At 39.1% G+C, this 22639-nt stretch overlaps 10 non-coding genes across 10 annotated transcripts; all 10 read right to left on the bottom strand.

Annotated features, from left to right (window-relative positions):
- Positions 1-4141: 4141 nt before the first annotated feature.
- TRNAY-GUA (transfer RNA tyrosine (anticodon GUA)) lies at positions 4142-4230 on the bottom strand. Its single transcript is given in 2 exon segments — positions 4142-4177; positions 4194-4230. It is a non-coding gene; the product is annotated as a tRNA-Tyr (tRNA).
- Positions 4231-5415: 1185 nt separating this feature from the next.
- On the bottom strand, positions 5416-5504 carry TRNAY-GUA (transfer RNA tyrosine (anticodon GUA)). The gene is given in 2 exon segments: positions 5416-5451; positions 5468-5504. It is a non-coding gene; the product is annotated as a tRNA-Tyr (tRNA).
- Positions 5505-6710: 1206 nt separating this feature from the next.
- Positions 6711-6799, bottom strand: TRNAY-GUA (transfer RNA tyrosine (anticodon GUA)). The gene is given in 2 exon segments: positions 6711-6746; positions 6763-6799. It is a non-coding gene; the product is annotated as a tRNA-Tyr (tRNA).
- Positions 6800-9819: 3020 nt separating this feature from the next.
- Positions 9820-9908, bottom strand: TRNAY-GUA (transfer RNA tyrosine (anticodon GUA)). Its single transcript is given in 2 exon segments — positions 9820-9855; positions 9872-9908. It is a non-coding gene; the product is annotated as a tRNA-Tyr (tRNA).
- Positions 9909-11848: 1940 nt separating this feature from the next.
- Positions 11849-11937, bottom strand: TRNAY-GUA (transfer RNA tyrosine (anticodon GUA)). Its single transcript is given in 2 exon segments — positions 11849-11884; positions 11901-11937. It is a non-coding gene; the product is annotated as a tRNA-Tyr (tRNA).
- A 2999-nt stretch (positions 11938-14936) lies between these two features.
- Positions 14937-15025, bottom strand: TRNAY-GUA (transfer RNA tyrosine (anticodon GUA)). The gene is given in 2 exon segments: positions 14937-14972; positions 14989-15025. It is a non-coding gene; the product is annotated as a tRNA-Tyr (tRNA).
- Positions 15026-16965: 1940 nt separating this feature from the next.
- On the bottom strand, positions 16966-17054 carry TRNAY-GUA (transfer RNA tyrosine (anticodon GUA)). The gene is given in 2 exon segments: positions 16966-17001; positions 17018-17054. It is a non-coding gene; the product is annotated as a tRNA-Tyr (tRNA).
- Positions 17055-20053: 2999 nt separating this feature from the next.
- Positions 20054-20142, bottom strand: TRNAY-GUA (transfer RNA tyrosine (anticodon GUA)). The gene is given in 2 exon segments: positions 20054-20089; positions 20106-20142. It is a non-coding gene; the product is annotated as a tRNA-Tyr (tRNA).
- A 1185-nt stretch (positions 20143-21327) lies between these two features.
- Positions 21328-21416, bottom strand: TRNAY-GUA (transfer RNA tyrosine (anticodon GUA)). The gene is given in 2 exon segments: positions 21328-21363; positions 21380-21416. It is a non-coding gene; the product is annotated as a tRNA-Tyr (tRNA).
- A 666-nt stretch (positions 21417-22082) lies between these two features.
- TRNAY-GUA (transfer RNA tyrosine (anticodon GUA)) lies at positions 22083-22171 on the bottom strand. Its single transcript is given in 2 exon segments — positions 22083-22118; positions 22135-22171. It is a non-coding gene; the product is annotated as a tRNA-Tyr (tRNA).
- Between the last annotated feature and the right edge of the window lie 468 nt (positions 22172-22639).

Genomic DNA, 22639 nt, shown 5'->3' with positions numbered 1-22639 from the left:
GCATACTCCAAATACAAACATAGGTCAGAATCATACAAATTGGTCCAGTGGTTCAAAAGATAGATCGTAGTCCTTTGTGACCAAATGAAGCATGGCTTTTCTGCCCAAAACCAGTTCCACAGAGTCTTCTATCCTGGAGATAATTGGGAAGTAATCCAATTATCTCCAAGGACAGATGCAAAACTCCATTAAGCACATGGCAGTAAAAAGACAGTAAAATACACAAGGTTATATTTATTACATAAAATACAGACATGCAACATACAGTCCTCTGCTCTACAAGAGAGAAAAACACATGTCCTTCGAGCCAGAATTGAACCAGCGACCTAAGGATTGCTATCATATACCAACTACAGTCCTCCGCTCTACCAGCTGAGCTATCGAAGGTAATTTGTGAGTTCACTCAATGTCAAAGTAGGACATTTTTGAAGAATCGGGTAAGCAGTTAAACATTTTGCAACATGCTGCTGTGGCAATGACATCCAGGTAAACAAAAAGTTCAACTAAGCACCCTTCATTTAAAAGAAGAAGCATCGATCCCGCTACCTCTCACATGCTAAGCGAGCACTCTACCATTTGAGCTAATCCCCCACTACTCCGCTCTCATCTTTTGTAATGGCACCCTGGGCATAAAGGGGTGCCATTACAAAATGGGTAATGTAATTATCACAAGCAGAGAAATACAGTTTTTCCACATTATTCATAACTTTAAAAGTATGCATCACATTCACATAAAACTTACATTTTCAGAATCAGCATACTCCAAATACAAACATACGTCAAAATCATACAAATTGGTCCAGTGGTTCAAAAGATAGATCGTAGTCCTTTGTGACCAAATGAAGCATGGCTTTTCTGCCCAAAACCAGTTCCACAGAGTCTTCTATCCTGGAGATAATTGGGAAGTAATCCAATTATCTCCAAGGACAGATGCAAAACTCCATTAAGCACATGGCAGTAAAAAGACAGTAAAATACACAAGGTTACATTTATTACATAAAATACAGACATGCAACATACAGTCCTCTGCTCTACAAGAGAGAAAAACAAATGTCCTTCGAGACGGAATTGAACCAGCGACCTAAGGATTGCTATCATATACCAACTTCAGTCCTCCGCTCTACCAGCTGAGCTATCGAAGGTAATTTGTGAGTTCACTCAATGTCAAAGTAGGACATTTTTGAAGAATCAGGTAAGCAGTTAAACATTTTGCAACATGCTGCTGTGGCAATGACATCCAGGTAAACAAAAAGTTCAACTAAGCACCCTTCATTTAAAAGAAGAAGCATCGATGCCGCTACCTCTCACATGCTAAGCGAGCACTCTACCATTTGAGCTAATCCCCCACTTTTCCGCTCTCATCTTTTGTAATGGCACCCTGGGCATAAAGGGGTGCCATTACAAAATGGGTAATGTAATTATCACAAGCAGAGAAATACAGTTTTTCCACATTATTCATAACTTTAAAAGTATGCATCACATTCACATAAAACTTACATTTTCAGAATCAGCATACTCCAAATACAAACATAGGTCAGAATCATACAAATTGGTCCAGTGGTTCAAAAGATAGATCGTAGTCCTTTGTGACCAAATGAAGCATGGCTTTTCTGCCCAAAACCAGTTCCACAGAGTCTTCTATCCTGGAGATAATTGGGAAGTAATCCAATTATCTCCAAGGACAGATGCAAAACTCCATTAAGCACATGGCAGTAAAAAGACAGTAAAATACACAAGGTTACATTTATTACATAAAATACAGACATTCAACATACAGTCTAAGCACCCTTCATTTAAAAGAAGAAGCAGCCACTGGAGAATGCGGGCATCGATCCTGCTACCTCTCACATGCTAAGCGAGCGCTCTACCATTTGAGCTAATCCCCCACTTTTCCGTTCTCATCTTTTGTAATGGCACCCTGGGCATAAAGGGGTGCCATTACAAAATGGGTAATGTAATTATCACAAGCAGAGAAATACAGTTTTTCCACATTATTCATAACTTTAAAAGTATGCATCACATTCACATAAAACTTACATTTTCAGAATCAGCATACTCCAAATACAAACATAGGTCAGAATCATACAAATTGGTCCAGTGGTTCAAAAGATAGATCGTAGTCCTTTGTGACCAAATGAAGCATGGCTTTTCTGCCCAAAACCAGTTCCACAGAGTCTTCTATCCTGGAGATAATTGGGAAGTAATCCAATTATCTCCAAGGACAGATGCAAAACTCCGTTAAGCACATGGCAGTAAAAAGACAGTAAAATACACAAGGTTACATTTATTACATAAAATACAGACATGCCACATACAGTCCTCTGCTCTACAAGAGAGAAAAACTAATGTCCTTCGAGCCGGAATTGAACCAGCGACCTAAGGATTGCTATCATATAACAACTACAGTCCTCCGCTCTACCAGCTGAGCTATCAAAGGTAATTTGTGAGTTCACTCAATGTCAAAGTAGGACATTTTTGAAGAATCAGGTAAGCAGTTAAACATTTTGCAACATGCTGCTGTGGCAATGACATCCAGGTAAACAAAAAGTTCAACTAAGCACCCTTCATTTAAAAGAAGAAGCATCGATCCCGCTACCTCTCACATGCTAAGCGAGCACTCTACCATTTGAGCTAATCCCCCACTTTTCCGCTCTCATCTTTTGTAATGGCACCCTGGGCATAAAGGGGTGCCATTACAAAATGGGTAATGTAATTATCACAAGCAGAGAAATACAGTTTTTCCACATTATTCATAACTTTAAAAGTATGCATCACATTCACATAAAACTTACATTTTCAGAATCAGCATACTCCAAATACAAATTGGTCCAGTGGTTCAAAAGATAGATCGTAGTCCTTTGTGAACAAATGAAGCATGGCTTTTCTGCCCAAAACCAGTTCCACAGAGTCTTCTATCCTGGAGATAATTGGGAAGTAATCCAATTATCTCCAAGGACAGATGCAAAACTCCATTAAGCACATGGCAGTAAAAAGACAGTAAAATACACAAGGTTACATTTATTACATAAAATACAGACATTCAACATACAGTCTAAGCACCCTTCATTTAAAAGAAGAAGCAGCCACTGGAGAATGCGGGCATCGATCCTGCTACCTCTCACATGCTAAGCGAGCGCTCTACCATTTGAGCTAATCCCCCACTTTTCCGCTCTCATCTTTTGTAATGGCACCCTGGGCATAAAGGGGTGCCATTACAAAATGGGTAATGTAATTATCACAAGCAGAGAAATACAGTTTTTCCACATTATTCATAACTTTAAAAGTATGCATCACATTCACATAAAACTTACATTTTCAGAATCAGCATACTCCAAATACAAATTGGTCCAGTGGTTCAAAAGATAGATCGTAGTCCTTTGTGAACAAATGAAGCATGGCTTTTCTGCCCAAAACCAGTTCCACAGAGTCTTCTATCCTGGAGATAATTGAGAAGTAATCCAATTATCTCCAAGGACAGATGCAAAACTCCATTAAGCACATGGCAGTAAAAAGACAGTAAAATACACAAGGTTACATTTATTACATAAAATACAGACATGCAACATACAGTCTAAGCACCCTTCATTTAAAAGAAGAAGAAGCCACTGGAGAATGCGGGCATCGATCCCGCTACCTCTCACATGCTAAGCGAGCGCTCTACCATTTGAGCTAATCCCCCACTTTTCCGCACTCATCTTTTGTAATGGCACCCTGGGCATAAAGGGGTGCCATTACAAAATGGGTAATGTAATTATCACAAGCAGAGAAATACAGTTTTTCCACATTATTCATAACTTTAAAAGTATGCATCACATTCACATAAAACTTACATTTTCAGAATCAGCATACTCCAAATACAAACATAGGTCAGAATCATACAAATTGGTCCAGTGGTTCAAAAGATAGATCGTAGTCCTTTGTGACCAAATGAAGCATGGCTTTTCTGCCCAAAACCAGTTCCATAGAGTCTTCTATCCTGGAGATAATTGGGAAGTAATCCAATTATCTCCAAGGACAGATGCAAAACTCCGTTAAGCACATGGCAGTAAAAAGACAGTAAAATACACAAGTTTACATTTATTACATAAAATACAGACATGCAACATACAGTCCTCTGCTCTACAAGAGAGAAAAACAAATGTCCTTCGAGCCGGAATTGAACCAGCGACCTAAGGATTGCTATCATATACCAACTACAGTCCTCCGCTCTACCAGCTGAGCTATCGAAGGTAATTTGTGAGTTCACTCAATGTCAAAGTAGGACATTTTTGAAGAATCAGGTAAGCAGTTAAACATTTTGCAACATGCTGCTGTGGCAATGACATCCAGGTAAACAAAAAGTTCAACTAAGCACCCTTCATTTAAAAGAAGAAGCATCGATCCCGCTACCTCTCACATGCTAAGCGAGCACTCTACCATTTGAGCTAATCCCCCACTTTTCCGCTCTCATCTTTTGTAATGGCACCCTGGGCATAAAGGGGTGCCATTACAAAATGGGTAATGTAATTATCACAAGCAGAGAAATACAGTTTTTCCACATTATTCATAACTTTAAAAGTATGCATCACATTCACATAAAACTTACATTTTCAGAATCAGCATACTCCAAATACAAATTGGTCCAGTGGTTCAAAAGATAGATCGTAGTCCTTTGTGAACAAATGAAGCATGGCTTTTCTGCCCAAAACCAGTTCCACAGAGTCTTCTATCCTGGAGATAATTGAGAAGTAATCCAATTATCTCCAAGGACAGATGCAAAACTCCATTAAGCACATGGCAGTAAAAAGACAGTAAAATACACAAGGTTACATTTATTACATAAAATACAGACATGCAACATACAGTCTAAGCACCATTCATTTAAAAGAAGAAGAAGCCACTGGAGAATGCGGGCATCGATCCCGCTACCTCTCACATGCTAAGCGAGCGCTCTACCATTTGAGCTAATCCCCCACTTTTCCGCACTCATCTTTTGTAATGGCACCCTGGGCATAAAGGGGTGCCATTACAAAATGGGTAATGTAATTATCACAAGCAGAGAAATACAGTTTTTCCACATTATTCATAACTTTAAAAGTATGCATCACATTCACATAAAACTTACATTTTCAGAATCAGCATACTCCAAATACAAACATAGGTCAGAATCATACAAATTGGTCCAGTGGTTCAAAAGATAGATCGTAGTCCTTTGTGACCAAATGAAGCATGGCTTTTCTGCCCAAAACCAGTTCCACAGAGTCTTCTATCCTGGAGATAATTGGGAAGTAATCCAATTATCTCCAAGGACAGATGCAAAACTCCGTTAAGCACATGGCAGTAAAAAGACAGTAAAATACACAAGGTTACATTTATTACATAAAATACAGACATGCAACATACAGTCCTCTGCTCTACAAGAGAGAAAAACAAATGTCCTTCGAGCCGGAATTGAACCAGCGACCTAAGGATTGCTATCATATACCAACTACAGTCCTCCGCTCTACCAGCTGAGCTATCGAAGGTAATTCGTGAGTTCACTCAATGTCAAAGTAGGACATTTTTGAAGAATCAGGTAAGCAGTTAAACATTTTGCAACATGCTGCTGTGGCAATGACATCCAGGTAAACAAAAAGTTCAACTAAGCACCCTTCATTTAAAAGAAGAAGCATCGATCCCGCTACCTCTCACATGCTAAGCGAGCACTCTACCATTTGAGCTAATCCCCCACTATTCCGCTCTCATCTTTTGTAATGGCACCCTGGGCATAAAGGGGTGCCATTACAAAATGGGTAATGTAATTATCACAAGCAGAGAAATACAGTTTTTCCACATTATTCATAACTTTAAAAGTATGCATCACATTCACATAAAACTTACATTTTCAGAATCAGCATACTCCAAATACAAACATAGGTCAGAATCATACAAATTGGTCCAGTGGTTCAAAAGATAGATCGTAGTCCTTTGTGACCAAATGAAGCATGGCTTTTCTGCCCAAAACCAGTTCCACAGAGTCTTCTATCCTGGAGATAATTGGGAAGTAATCCAATTATCTCCAAGGACAGATGCAAAACTCCATTAAGCACATGGCAGTAAAAAGACAGTAAAATACACAAGGTTACATTTATTACATAAAATACAGACATGCAACATACAGTCTTAGCACCCTTCATTTAAAAGAAGAAGCAGCCACTGGAGAATGCGGGCATCGATCCCGCTACCTCTCACATGCGAAGCGAGCGCTCTACCATTTGAGCTAATCCCCCACTTTTCCGCTCTCATCTTTTGTAATGGCACCCTGGGCATAAAGGGGTGCCATTACAAAATGGGTAATGTAATTATCACAAGCAGAGAAATACAGTTTTTCCACATTATTCATAACTTTAAAAGTATGCATCACATTCACATAAAACTTACATTTTCAGAATCAGCATACTCCAAATACAAACATAGGTCAGAATCATACAAATTGGTCCAGTGGTTCAAAAGATAGATCGTAGTCCTTTGTGACCAAATGAAGCATGGCTTTTCTGCCCAAAACCAGTTCCACAGAGTCTTCTATCCTGGAGATAATTGGGAAGTAATCCAATTATCTCCAAGGACAGATGCAAAACTCCGTTAAGCACATGGCAGTAAAAAGACAGTAAAATACACAAGGTTACATTTATTACATAAAATACAGACATGCAACATACAGTCCTCTGCTCTACAAGAGAGAAAAACAAATGTCCTTCGAGCCGGAATTGAACCAGCGACCTAAGGATTGCTATCATATACCAACTACAGTCCTCCGCTCTACCAGCTGAGCTATCGAAGGTAATTCGTGAGTTCACTCAATGTCAAAGTAGGACATTTTTGAAGAATCAGGTAAGCAGTTAAACATTTTGCAACATGCTGCTGTGGCAATGACATCAAGGTAAACAAAAAGTTCAACTAAGCACCCTTCATTTAAAAGAAGAAGCATCAATCCCGCTACCTCTCACATGCTAAGCGAGCACTCTACCATTTGAGCTAATCCCCCACTATTCCGCTCTCATCTTTTGTAATGGCACCCTGGGCATAAAGGGGTGCCATTACAAAATGGGTAATGTAATTATCACAAGCAGAGAAATACAGTTTTTCCACATTATTCATAACTTTAAAAGTATGCATCACATTCACATAAAACTTACATTTTCAGAATCAGCATACTCCAAATACAAACATAGGTCAAAATCATACAAATTGGTCCAGTGGTTCAAAAGATAGATCGTAGTCCTTTGTGACCAAATGAAGCATGGCTTTTCTGCCCAAAACCAGTTCCACAGAGTCTTCTATCCTGGAGATAATTGGGAAGTAATCCAATTATCTCCAAGGACAGATGCAAAACTCCATTAAGCACATGGCAGTAAAAAGACAGTAAAATACACAAGGTTACATTTATTACATAAAATACAGACATGCAACATACAGTCTTAGCACCCTTCATTCAAAAGAAGAAGCAGCCACTGGAGAATGCGGGCATCGATCCCGCTACCTCTCACATGCTAAGCGAGCGCTCTACCATTTGAGCTAATCCCCCACTTTTCCGCTCTCATCTTTTGTAATGGCACCCTGGGCATAAAGGAGTGCCATTACAAAATGGGTAATGTAATTATCACAAGCAGAGAAATACAGTTTTTCCACATTATTCATAACTTTAAAAGTATGCATCACATTCACATAAAACTTACATTTTCAGAATCAGCATACTCCAAATACAAACATAGGTCAGAATCATACAAATTGGTCCAGTGGTTCAAAAGATAGATCGTAGTCCTTTGTGACCAAATGAAGCATGGCTTTTCTGCCCAAAACCAGTTCCACAGAGTCTTCTATCCTGGAGATAATTGGGAAGTAATCCAATTATCTCCAAGGACAGATGCAAAACTCCATTAAGCACATGGCAGTAAAAAGACAGTAAAATACACAAGGTTATATTTATTACATAAAATACAGACATGCAACATACAGTCCTCTGCTCTACAAGAGAGAAAAACACGTGTCCTTCGAGCCAGAATTGAACCAGCGACCTAAGGATTGCTATCATATACCAACTACAGTCCTCCGCTCTACCAGCTGAGCTATCGAAGGTAATTTGTGAGTTCACTCAATGTCAAAGTAGGACATTTTTGAAGAATCGGGTAAGCAGTTAAACATTTTGCAACATGCTGCTGTGGCAATGACATCCAGGTAAACAAAAAGTTCAACTAAGCACCCTTCATTTAAAAGAAGAAGCATCGATCCCGCTACCTCTCACATGCTAAGCGAGCACTCTACCATTTGAGCTAATCCCCCACTTTTCCGCTCTCATCTTTTGTAATGGCACCCTGGGCATAAAGGGGTGCCATTACAAAATGGGTAATGTAATTATCACAAGCAGAGAAATACAGTTTTTCCACATTATTCATAACTTTAAAAGTATGCATCACATTCACATAAAACTTACATTTTCAGAATCAGCATACTCCAAATACAAACATAGGTCAGAATCATACAAATTGGTCCAGTGGTTCAAAAGATAGATCGTAGTCCTTTGTGACCAAATGAAGCATGGCTTTTCTGCCCAAAACCAGTTCCACAGAGTCTTCTATCCTGGAGATAATTGGGAAGTAATCCAATTATCTCCAAGCACAGATGCAAAACTCCATTAAGCACATGGCAGTAAAAAGACAGTAAAATACACAAGGTTACATTTATTACATAAAATACAGACATTCAACATACAGTCTAAGCACCCTTCATTTAAAAGAAGAAGCAGCCACTGGAGAATGCGGGCATTGATCCTGCTACCTCTCACATGCTAAGCGAGCGCTCTACCATTTGAGCTAATCCCCCACTTTTCCGCTCTCATCTTTTGTAATGGCACCCTGGGCATAAAGGGGTGCCATTACAAAATGGGTAATGTAATTATCACAAGCAGAGAAATACAGTTTTTCCACATTATTCATAACTTTAAAAGTATGCATCACATTCACATAAAACTTACATTTTCAGAATCAGCATACTCCAAATACAAATTGGTCCAGTGGTTCAAAAGATAGATCGTAGTCCTTTGTGAACAAATGAAGCATGGCTTTTCTGCCCAAAACCAGTTCCACAGAGTCTTCTATCCTGGAGATAATTGAGAAGTAATCCAATTATCTCCAAGGACAGATGCAAAACTCCATTAAGCACATGGCAGTAAAAAGACAGTAAAATACACAAGGTTACATTTATTACATAAAATACAGACATGCAACATACAGTCTAAGCACCCTTCATTTAAAAGAAGAAGAAGCCACTGGAGAATGCGGGCATCGATCCCGCTACCTCTCACATGCTAAGCGAGCGCTCTACCATTTGAGCTAATCCCCCACTTTTCCGCACTCATCTTTTGTAATGGCACCCTGGGCATAAAGGGGTGCCATTACAAAATGGGTAATGTAATTATCACAAGCAGAGAAATACAGTTTTTCCACATTATTCATAACTTTAAAAGTATGCATCACATTCACATAAAACTTACATTTTCAGAATCAGCATACTCCAAATACAAACATAGGTCAGAATCATACAAATTGGTCCAGTGGTTCAAAAGATAGATCGTAGTCCTTTGTGACCAAATGAAGCATGGCTTTTCTGCCCAAAACCAGTTCCACAGAGTCTTCTATCCTGGAGATAATTGGGAAGTAATCCAATTATCTCCAAGGACAGATGCAAAACTCCGTTAAGCACATGGCAGTAAAAAGACAGTAAAATACACAAGGTTACATTTATTACATAAAATACAGACATGCAACATACAGTCCTCTGCTCTACAAGAGAGAAAAACAAATGTCCTTCGAGCCGGAATTGAACCAGCGACCTAAGGATTGCTATCATATACCAACTACAGTCCTCCGCTCTACCAGCTGAGCTATCGAAGGTAATTTGTGAGTTCACTCAATGTCAAAGTAGGACATTTTTGAAGAATCAGGTAAGCAGTTAAACATTTTGCAACATGCTGCTGTGGCAATGACATCCAGGTAAACAAAAAGTTCAACTAAGCACCCTTCATTTAAAAGAAGAAGCATCGATCCCGCTACCTCTCACATGCTAAGCGAGCACTCTACCATTTGAGCTAATCCCCCACTTTTCCGCTCTCATCTTTTGTAATGGCACCCTGGGCATAAAGGGGTGCCATTACAAAATGGGTAATGTAATTATTACAAGCAGAGAAATACAGTTTTTCCACATTATTCATAACTTTAAAAGTATGCATCACATTCACATAAAACTTACATTTTCAGAATCAGCATACTCCAAATACAAATTGGTCCAGTGGTTCAAAAGATAGATCGTAGTCCTTTGTGAACAAATGAAGCATGGCTTTTCTGCCCAAAACCAGTTCCACAGAGTCTTCTATCCTGGAGATAATTGAGAAGTAATCCAATTATCTCCAAGGACAGATGCAAAACTCCATTAAGCACATGGCAGTAAAAAGACAGTAAAATACACAAGGTTACATTTATTACATAAAATACAGACATGCAACATACAGTCTAAGCACCCTTCATTTAAAAGAAGAAGAAGCCACTGGAGAATGCGGGCATCGATCCCGCTACCTCTCACATGCTAAGCGAGCGCTCTACCATTTGAGCTAATCCCCCACTTTTCCGCACTCATCTTTTGTAATGGCACCCTGGGCATAAAGGGGTGCCATTACAAAATGGGTAATGTAATTATCACAAGCAGAGAAATACAGTTTTTCCACATTATTCATAACTTTAAAAGTATGCATCACATTCACATAAAACTTACATTTTCAGAATCAGCATACTCCAAATACAAACATAGGTCAGAATCATACAAATTGGTCCAGTGGTTCAAAAGATAGATCGTAGTCCTTTGTGACCAAATGAAGCATGGCTTTTCTGCCCAAAACCAGTTCCACAGAGTCTTCTATCCTGGAGATAATTGGGAAGTAATCCAATTATCTCCAAGGACAGATGCAAAACTCCATTAAGCACATGGCAGTAAAAAGACAGTAAAATACACAAGGTTATATTTATTACATAAAATACAGACATGCAACATACAGTCCTCTGCTCTACAAGAGAGAAAAACACATGTCCTTCGAGCCAGAATTGAACCAGCGACCTAAGGATTGCTATCATATACCAACTACAGTCCTCCGCTCTACCAGCTGAGCTATCGAAGGTAATTCGTGAGTTCACTCAATGTCAAAGTAGGACATTTTTGAAGAATCAGGTAAGCAGTTAAACATTTTGCAACATGCTGCTGTGGCAATGACATCCAGGTAAACAAAAAGTTCAACTAAGCACCCTTCATTTAAAAGAAGAAGCATCGATCCCGCTACCTCTCACATGCTAAGCGAGCACTCTACCATTTGAGCTAATCCCCCACTATTCCGCTCTCATCTTTTGTAATGGCACCCTGGGCATAAAGGGGTGCCATTACAAAATGGGTAATGTAATTATCACAAGCAGAGAAATACAGTTTTTCCACATTATTCATAACTTTAAAAGTATGCATCACATTCACATAAAACTTACATTTTCAGAATCAGCATACTCCAAATACAAACATAGGTCAGAATCATACAAATTGGTCCAGTGGTTCAAAAGATAGATCGTAGTCCTTTGTGACCAAATGAAGCATGGCTTTTCTGCCCAAAACCAGTTCCACAGAGTCTTCTATCCTGGAGATAATTGGGAAGTAATCCAATTATCTCCAAGGACAGATGCAAAACTCCGTTAAGCACATGGCAGTAAAAAGACAGTAAAATACACAAGGTTACATTTATTACATAAAATACAGACATGCAACATACAGTCCTCTGCTCTACAAGAGAGAAAAACAAATGTCCTTCGAGCCGGAATTGAACCAGCGACCTAAGGATTGCTATCATATACCAACTACAGTCCTCCGCTCTACCAGCTGAGCTATCGAAGGTAATTTGTGAGTTCACTCAATGTCAAAGTAGGACATTTTTGAAGAATCAGGTAAGCAGTTAAACATTTTGCAACATGCTGCTGTGGCAATGACATCCAGGTAAACAAAAAGTTCAACTAAGCACCCTTCATTTAAAAGAAGAAGCATCGATCCCGCTACCTCTCACATGCTAAGCGAGCACTCTACCATTTGAGCTAATCCCCCACTTTTCCGCTCTCATCTTTTGTAATGGCACCCTGGGCATAAAGGGGTGCCATTACAAAATGGGTAATGTAATTATTACAAGCAGAGAAATACAGTTTTTCCACATTATTCATAACTTTAAAAGTATGCATCACATTCACATAAAACTTACATTTTCAGAATCAGCATACTCCAAATACAAATTGGTCCAGTGGTTCAAAAGATAGATCGTAGTCCTTTGTGAACAAATGAAGCATGGCTTTTCTGCCCAAAACCAGTTCCACAGAGTCTTCTATCCTGGAGATAATTGAGAAGTAATCCAATTATCTCCAAGGACAGATGCAAAACTCCATTAAGCACATGGCAGTAAAAAGACAGTAAAATACACAAGGTTACATTTATTACATAAAATACAGACATGCAACATACAGTCTAAGCACCCTTCATTTAAAAGAAGAAGAAGCCACTGGAGAATGCGGGCATCGATCCCGCTACCTCTCACATGCTAAGCGAGCGCTCTACCATTTGAGCTAATCCCCCACTTTTCCGCACTCATCTTTTGTAATGGCACCCTGGGCATAAAGGGGTGCCATTACAAAATGGGTAATGTAATTATCACAAGCAGAGAAATACAGTTTTTCCACATTATTCATAACTTTAAAAGTATGCATCACATTCACATAAAACTTACATTTTCAGAATCAGCATACTCCAAATACAAACATAGGTCAGAATCATACAAATTGGTCCAGTGGTTCAAAAGATAGATCGTAGTCCTTTGTGACCAAATGAAGCATGGCTTTTCTGCCCAAAACCAGTTCCACCGAGTCTTCTATCCTGGAGATAATTGGGAAGTAATCCAATTATCTCCAAGGACAGATGCAAAACTCCATTAAGCACATGGCAGTAAAAAGACAGTAAAATACACAAGGTTATATTTATTACATAAAATACAGACATGCAACATACAGTCCTCTGCTCTACAAGAGAGAAAAACACATGTCCTTCGAGCCAGAATTGAACCAGCGACCTAAGGATTGCTATCATATACCAACTACAGTCCTCCGCTCTACCAGCTGAGCTATCGAAGGTAATTTGTGAGTTCACTCAATGTCAAAGTAGGACATTTTTGAAGAATCGGGTAAGCAGTTAAACATTTTGCAACATGCTGCTGTGGCAATGACATCCAGGTAAACAAAAAGTTCAACTAAGCACCCTTCATTTAAAAGAAGAAGCATCGATCCCGCTACCTCTCACATGCTAAGCGAGCACTCTACCATTTGAGCTAATCCCCCACTTTTCCGCTCTCATCTTTTGTAATGGCACCCTGGGCATAAAGGGGTGCCATTACAAAATGGGTAATGTAATTATCACAAGCAGAGAAATACAGTTTTTCCACATTATTCATAACTTTAAAAGTATGCATCACATTCACATAAAACTTACATTTTCAGAATCAGCATACTCCAAATACAAACATAGGTCAGAATCATACAAATTGGTCCAGTGGTTCAAAAGATAGATCGTAGTCCTTTGTGACCAAATGAAGCATGGCTTTTCTGCCCAAAACCAGTTCCACAGAGTCTTCTATCCTGGAGATAATTGGGAAGTAATCCAATTATCTCCAAGGACAGATGCAAAACTCCATTAAGCACATGGCAGTAAAAAGACAGTAAAATACACAAGGTTACATTTATTACATAAAATACAGACATTCAACATACAGTCTAAGCACCCTTTATTTAAAAGAAGAAGCAGCCACTGGAGAATGCGGGCATCGATCCTGCTACCTCTCACATGCTAAGCGAGCGCTCTACCATTTGAGCTAATCCCCCACTTTTCCGCTCTCATCTTTTGTAATGGCACCCTGGGCATAAAGGGGTGCCATTACAAAATGGGTAATGTAATTATCACAAGCAGAGAAATACAGTTTTTCCACATTATTCATAACTTTAAAAGTATGCATCACATTCACATAAAACTTACATTTTCAGAATCAGCATACTCCAAATACAAATTGGTCCAGTGGTTCAAAAGATAGATCGTAGTCCTTTGTGAACAAATGAAGCATGGCTTTTCTGCCCAAAACCAGTTCCACAGAGTCTTCTATCCTGGAGATAATTGAGAAGTAATCCAATTATCTCCAAGGACAGATGCAAAACTCCATTAAGCACATGGCAGTAAAAAGACAGTAAAATACACAAGGTTACATTTATTACATAAAATACAGACATGCAACATACAGTCTAAGCACCCTTCATTTAAAAGAAGAAGAAGCCACTGGAGAATGCGGGCATCGATCCCGCTACCTCTCACATGCTAAGCGAGCGCTCTACCATTTGAGCTAATCCCCCACTTTTCCGCACTCATCTTTTGTAATGGCACCCTGGGCATAAAGGGGTGCCATTACAAAATGGGTAATGTAATTATCACAAGCAGAGAAATACAGTTTTTCCACATTATTCATAACTTTAAAAGTATGCATCACATTCACATAAAACTTACATTTTCAGAATCAGCATACTCCAAATACAAACATAGGTCAGAATCATACAAATTGGTCCAGTGGTTCAAAAGATAGATCGTAGTCCTTTGTGACCAAATGAAGCATGGCTTTTCTGCCCAAAACCAGTTCCACAGAGTCTTCTATCCTGGAGATAATTGGGAAGTAATCCAATTATCTCCAAGGACAGATGCAAAACTCCGTTAAGCACATGGCAGTAAAAAGACAGTAAAATACACAAGGTTACATTTATTACATAAAATACAGACATGCAACATACAGTCCTCTGCTCTACAAGAGAGAAAAACAAATGTCCTTCGAGCCGGAATTGAACCAGCGACCTAAGGATTGCTATCATATACCAACTACAGTCCTCCGCTCTACCAGCTGAGCTATCGAAGGTAATTTGTGAGTTCACTCAATGTCAAAGTAGGACATTTTTGAAGAATCAGGTAAGCAGTTAAACATTTTGCAACATGCTGCTGTGGCAATGACATCCAGGTAAACAAAAAGTTCAACTAAGCACCCTTCATTTAAAAGAAGAAGCATCGATCCCGCTACCTCTCACATGCTAAGCGAGCACTCTACCATTTGAGCTAATCCCCCACTTTTCCGCTCTCATCTTTTGTAATGGCACCCTGGGCATAAAGGGGTGCCATTACAAAATGGGTAATGTAATTATTACAAGCAGAGAAATACAGTTTTTCCACATTATTCATAACTTTAAAAGTATGCATCACATTCACATAAAACTTACATTTTCAGAATCAGCATACTCCAAATACAAATTGGTCCAGTGGTTCAAAAGATAGATCGTAGTCCTTTGTGAACAAATGAAGCATGGCTTTTCTGCCCAAAACCAGTTCCACAGAGTCTTCTATCCTGGAGATAATTGAGAAGTAATCCAATTATCTCCAAGGACAGATGCAAAACTCCATTAAGCACATGGCAGTAAAAAGACAGTAAAATACACAAGGTTACATTTATTACATAAAATACAGACATGCAACATACAGTCTAAGCACCCTTCATTTAAAAGAAGAAGAAGCCACTGGAGAATGCGGGCATCGATCCCGCTACCTCTCACATGCTAAGCGAGCGCTCTACCATTTGAGCTAATCCCCCACTTTTCCGCACTCATCTTTTGTAATGGCACCCTGGGCATAAAGGGGTGCCATTACAAAATGGGTAATGTAATTATCACAAGCAGAGAAATACAGTTTTTCCACATTATTCATAACTTTAAAAGTATGCATCACATTCACATAAAACTTACATTTTCAGAATCAGCATACTCCAAATACAAACATAGGTCAGAATCATACAAATTGGTCCAGTGGTTCAAAAGATAGATCGTAGTCCTTTGTGACCAAATGAAGCATGGCTTTTCTGCCCAAAACCAGTTCCACAGAGTCTTCTATCCTGGAGATAATTGGGAAGTAATCCAATTATCTCCAAGGACAGATGCAAAACTCCATTAAGCACATGGCAGTAAAAAGACAGTAAAATACACAAGGTTATATTTATTACATAAAATACAGACATGCAACATACAGTCCTCTGCTCTACAAGAGAGAAAAACACATGTCCTTCGAGCCAGAATTGAACCAGCGACCTAAGGATTGCTATCATATACCAACTACAGTCCTCCGCTCTACCAGCTGAGCTATCGAAGGTAATTCGTGAGTTCACTCAATGTCAAAGTAGGACATTTTTGAAGAATCAGGTAAGCAGTTAAACATTTTGCAACATGCTGCTGTGGCAATGACATCCAGGTAAACAAAAAGTTCAACTAAGCACCCTTCATTTAAAAGAAGAAGCATCGATCCCGCTACCTCTCACATGCTAAGCGAGCACTCTACCATTTGAGCTAATCCCCCACTATTCCGCTCTCATCTTTTGTAATGGCACCCTGGGCATAAAGGGGTGCCATTACAAAATGGGTAATGTAATTATCACAAGCAGAGAAATACAGTTTTTCCACATTATTCATAACTTTAAAAGTATGCATCACATTCACATAAAACTTACATTTTCAGAATCAGCATACTCCAAATACAAACATAGGTCAGAATCATACAAATTGGTCCAGTGGTTCAAAAGATAGATCGTAGTCCTTTGTGACCAAATGAAGCATGGCTTTTCTGCCCAAAACCAGTTCCACAGAGTCTTCTATCCTGGAGATAATTGGGAAGTAATCCAATTATCTCCAAGGACAGATGCAAAACTCCGTTAAGCACATGGCAGTAAAAAGACAGTAAAATACACAAGGTTACATTTATTACATAAAATACAGACATGCAACATACAGTCCTCTGCTCTACAAGAGAGAAAAACAAATGTCCTTCGAGCCGGAATTGAACCAGCGACCTAAGGATTGCTATCATATACCAACTACAGTCCTCCGCTCTACCAGCTGAGCTATCGAAGGTAATTTGTGAGTTCACTCAATGTCAAAGTAGGACATTTTTGAAGAATCAGGTAAGCAGTTAAACATTTTGCAACATGCTGCTGTGGCAATGACATCCAGGTAAACAAAAAGTTCAACTAAGCACCCTTCATTTAAAAGAAGAAGCATCGATCCCGCTACCTCTCACATGCTAAGCGAGCACTCTACCATTTGAGCTAATCCCCCACTTTTCCGCTCTCATCTTTTGTAATGGCACCCTGGGCATAAAGGGGTGCCATTACAAAATGGGTAATGTAATTATTACAAGCAGAGAAATACAGTTTTTCCACATTATTCATAACTTTAAAAGTATGCATCACATTCACATAAAACTTACATTTTCAGAATCAGCATACTCCAAATACAAATTGGTCCAGTGGTTCAAAAGATAGATCGTAGTCCTTTGTGAACAAATGAAGCATGGCTTTTCTGCCCAAAACCAGTTCCACAGAGTCTTCTATCCTGGAGATAATTGAGAAGTAATCCAATTATCTCCAAGGACAGATGCAAAACTCCATTAAGCACATGGCAGTAAAAAGACAGTAAAATACACAAGGTTACATTTATTACATAAAATACAGACATGCAACATACAGTCTAAGCACCCTTCATTTAAAAGAAGAAGAAGCCACTGGAGAATGCGGGCATCGATCCCGCTACCTCTCACATGCTAAGCGAGCGCTCTACCATTTGAGCTAATCCCCCACTTTTCCGCACTCATCTTTTGTAATGGCACCCTGGGCATAAAGGGGTGCCATTACAAAATGGGTAATGTAATTATCACAAGCAGAGAAATACAGTTTTTCCACATTATTCATAACTTTAAAAGTATGCATCACATTCACATAAAACTTACATTTTCAGAATCAGCATACTCCAAATACAAACATAGGTCAGAATCATACAAATTGGTCCAGTGGTTCAAAAGATAGATCGTAGTCCTTTGTGACCAAATGAAGCATGGCTTTTCTGCCCAAAACCAGTTCCACCGAGTCTTCTATCCTGGAGATAATTGGGAAGTAATCCAATTATCTCCAAGGACAGATGCAAAACTCCATTAAGCACATGGCAGTAAAAAGACAGTAAAATACACAAGGTTATATTTATTACATAAAATACAGACATGCAACATACAGTCCTCTGCTCTACAAGAGAGAAAAACACATGTCCTTCGAGCCAGAATTGAACCAGCGACCTAAGGATTGCTATCATATACCAACTACAGTCCTCCGCTCTACCAGCTGAGCTATCGAAGGTAATTTGTGAGTTCACTCAATGTCAAAGTAGGACATTTTTGAAGAATCGGGTAAGCAGTTAAACATTTTGCAACATGCTGCTGTGGCAATGACATCCAGGTAAACAAAAAGTTCAACTAAGCACCCTTCATTTAAAAGAAGAAGCATCGATCCCGCTACCTCTCACATGCTAAGCGAGCACTCTACCATTTGAGCTAATCCCCCACTTTTCCGCTCTCATCTTTTGTAATGGCACCCTGGGCATAAAGGGGTGCCATTACAAAATGGGTAATGTAATTATCACAAGCAGAGAAATACAGTTTTTCCACATTATTCATAACTTTAAAAGTATGCATCACATTCACATAAAACTTACATTTTCAGAATCAGCATACTCCAAATACAAACATAGGTCAGAATCATACAAATTGGTCCAGTGGTTCAAAAGATAGATCGTAGTCCTTTGTGACCAAATGAAGCATGGCTTTTCTGCCCAAAACCAGTTCCACAGAGTCTTCTATCCTGGAGATAATTGGGAAGTAATCCAATTATCTCCAAGGACAGATGCAAAACTCCATTAAGCACATGGCAGTAAAAAGACAGTAAAATACACAAGGTTACATTTATTACATAAAATACAGACATTCAACATACAGTCTAAGCACCCTTCATTTAAAAGAAGAAGCAGCCACTGGAGAATGCGGGCATCGATCCTGCTACCTCTCACATGCTAAGCGAGCGCTCTACCATTTGAGCTAATCCCCCACTTTTCCGCTCTCATCTTTTGTAATGGCACCCTGGGCATAAAGGGGTGCCATTACAAAATGGGTAATGTAATTATCACAAGCAGAGAAATACAGTTTTTCCACATTATTCATAACTTTAAAAGTATGCATCACATTCACATAAAACTTACATTTTCAGAATCAGCATACTCCAAATACAAATTGGTCCAGTGGTTCAAAAGATAGATCGTAGTCCTTTGTGAACAAATGAAGCATGGCTTTTCTGCCCAAAACCAGTTCCACAGAGTCTTCTATCCTGGAGATAATTGAGAAGTAATCCAATTATCTCCAAGGACAGATGCAAAACTCCATTAAGCACATGGCAGTAAAAAGACAGTAAAATACACAAGGTTACATTTATTACATAAAATACAGACATGCAACATACAGTCTAAGCACCCTTCATTTAAAAGAAGAAGAAGCCACTGGAGAATGCGGGCATCGATCCCGCTACCTCTCACATGCTAAGCGAGCGCTCTACCATTTGAGCTAATCCCCCACTTTTCCGCACTCATCTTTTGTAATGGCACCCTGGGCATAAAGGGGTGCCATTACAAAATGGGTAATGTAATTATCACAAGCAGAGAAATACAGTTTTTCCACATTATTCATAACTTTAAAAGTATGCATCACATTCACATAAAACTTACATTTTCAGAATCAGCATACTCCAAATACAAACATAGGTCAGAATCATACAAATTGGTCCAGTGGTTCAAAAGATAGATCGTAGTCCTTTGTGACCAAATGAAGCATGGCTTTTCTGCCCAAAACCAGTTCCACAGAGTCTTCTATCCTGGAGATAATTGGGAAGTAATCCAATTATCTCCAAGGACAGATGCAAAACTCCGTTAAGCACATGGCAGTAAAAAGACAGTAAAATACACAAGATTACATTTATTACATAAAATACAGACATGCAACATACAGTCCTCTGCTCTACAAGAGAGAAAAACAAATGTCCTTCGAGCCGGAATTGAACCAGCGACCTAAGGATTGCTATCATATACCAACTACAGTCCTCCGCTCTACCAGCTGAGCTATCGAAGGTAATTTGTGAGTTCACTCAATGTCAAAGTAGGACATTTTTGAAGAATCAGGTAAGCAGTTAAACATTTTGCAACATGCTGCTGTGGCAATGACATCCAGGTAAACAAAAAGTTCAACTAAGCACCCTTCATTTAAAAGAAGAAGCATCGATCCCGCTACCTCTCACATGCTAAGCGAGCACTCTACCATTTGAGCTAATCCCCCACTTTTCCGCTCTCATCTTTTGTAATGGCACCCTGGGCATAAAGGGGTGCCATTACAAAATGGGTAATGTAATTATCACAAGCAGAGAAATACAGTTTTTCCACATTATTCATAACTTTAAAAGTATGCATCACATTCACATAAAACTTACATTTTCAGAATCAGCATACTCCAAATACAAATTGGTCCAGTGGTTCAAAAGATAGATCGTAGTCCTTTGTGAACAAATGAAGCATGGCTTTTCTGCCCAAAACCAGTTCCACAGAGTCTTCTATCCTGGAGATAATTGAGAAGTAATCCAATTATCTCCAAGGACAGATGCAAAACTCCATTAAGCACATGGCAGTAAAAAGACAGTAAAATATACAAGGTTACATTTATTACATAAAATACAGACATGCAACATACAGTCTAAGCACCCTTCATTTAAAAGAAGAAGAAGCCACTGGAGAATGCGGGCATCGATCCCGCTACCTCTCACATGCTAAGCGAGCGCTCTACCATTTGAGCTAATCCCCCACTTTTCCGCACTCATCTTTTGTAATGGCACCCTGGGCATAAAGGGGTGCCATTACAAAATGGGTAATGTAATTATCACAAGCAGAGAAATACAGTTTTTCCACATTATTCATAACTTTAAAAGTATGCATCACATTCACATAAAACTTACATTTTCAGAATCAGCATACTCCAAATACAAACATAGGTCAGAATCATACAAATTGGTCCAGTGGTTCAAAAGATAGATCGTAGTCCTTTGTGACCAAATGAAGCATGGCTTTTCTGCCCAAAACCAGTTCCACAGAGTCTTCTATCCTGGAGATAATTGGGAAGTAATCCAATTATCTCCAAGGACAGATGCAAAACTCCGTTAAGCACATGGCAGTAAAAAGACAGTAAAATACACAAGGTTACATTTATTACATAAAATACAGACATGCAACATACAGTCCTCTGCTCTACAAGAGAGAAAAACAAATGTCCTTCGAGCCGGAATTGAACCAGCGACCTAAGGATTGCTATCATATACCAACTACAGTCCTCCGCTCTACCAGCTGAGCTATCGAAGGTAATTTGTGAGTTCACTCAATGTCAAAGTAGGACATTTTTGAAGAATCAGGTAAGCAGTTAAACATTTTGCAACATGCTGCTGTGGCAATGACATCCAGGTAAACAAAAAGTTCAACTAAGCACCCTTCATTTAAAATAAGAAGCATCGATCCCGCTACCTCTCACATGCTAAGCGAGCACTCTACCATTTGAGCTAATCCCCCACTTTTCCGCACTCATCTTTTGTAATGGCACCCTGGGCATAAAGGGGTGCCATTACAAAATGGGTAATGTAATTATCACAAGCAGAGAAATACAGTTTTTCCACATTATTCATAACTTTAAAAGTATGCATCACATTCACATAAAACTTACATTTTCAGAATCAGCATACTCCAAATACAAACATAGGTCAGAATCATACAAATTGGTCCAGTGGTTCAAAAGATAGATCGTAGTCCTTTGTGACCAAATGAAGCATGGCTTTTCTGCCCAAAACCAGTTCCACAGAGTCTTCTATCCTGGAGATAATTGGGAAGTAATCCAATTATCTCCAAGGACAGATGCAAAACTCCATTAAGCACATGGCAGTAAAAAGACAGTAAAATACACAAGGTTACATTTATTACATAAAATACAGACATGCAACATACAGTCCTCTGCTCTACAAGAGAGAAAAGCAAATGTCCTTCGAGCCGGAATTGAACCAGCGACCTAAGGATTGCTATCATATACCAACTACAGTCCTCCGCTCTACCAGCTGAGCTATCGAAGGTAATTCGTGAGTTCACTCAATGTCAAAGTAGGACATTTTTGAAGAATCAGGTAAGCAGTTAAACATTTTGCAACATGCTGCTGTGGCAATGACATCCAGGTAAACAAAAAGTTCAACTAAGCACCCTTCATTTAAAAGAAGAAGCATCGATCCCGCTACCTCTCACATGCTAAGCGAGCACTCTACCATTTGAGCTAATCCCCCACTATTCCGCTCTCATCTTTTGTAATGGCACCCTGGGCATAAAGGGGTGCCATTACAAAATGGGTAATGTAATTATCACAAGCAGAGAAATACAGTTTTTCCACATTATTCATAACTTTAAAAGTATGCATCACATTCACATAAAACTTACATTTTCAGAATCAGCATACTCCAAATACAAATTGGTCCAGTGGTTCAAAAGATAGATCGTAGTCCTTTGTGAACAAATGAAGCATGGCTTTTCTGCCCAAAACCAGTTCCACA

Source organism: Pelobates fuscus, chromosome 4 (genome assembly GCF_036172605.1).
Source record: "Pelobates fuscus isolate aPelFus1 chromosome 4, aPelFus1.pri, whole genome shotgun sequence".
In the NCBI taxonomy this organism is placed as follows: Eukaryota; Metazoa; Chordata; class Amphibia; order Anura; family Pelobatidae; genus Pelobates; species Pelobates fuscus.
This window is presented reverse-complemented; position numbering and strand designations above follow the sequence as displayed.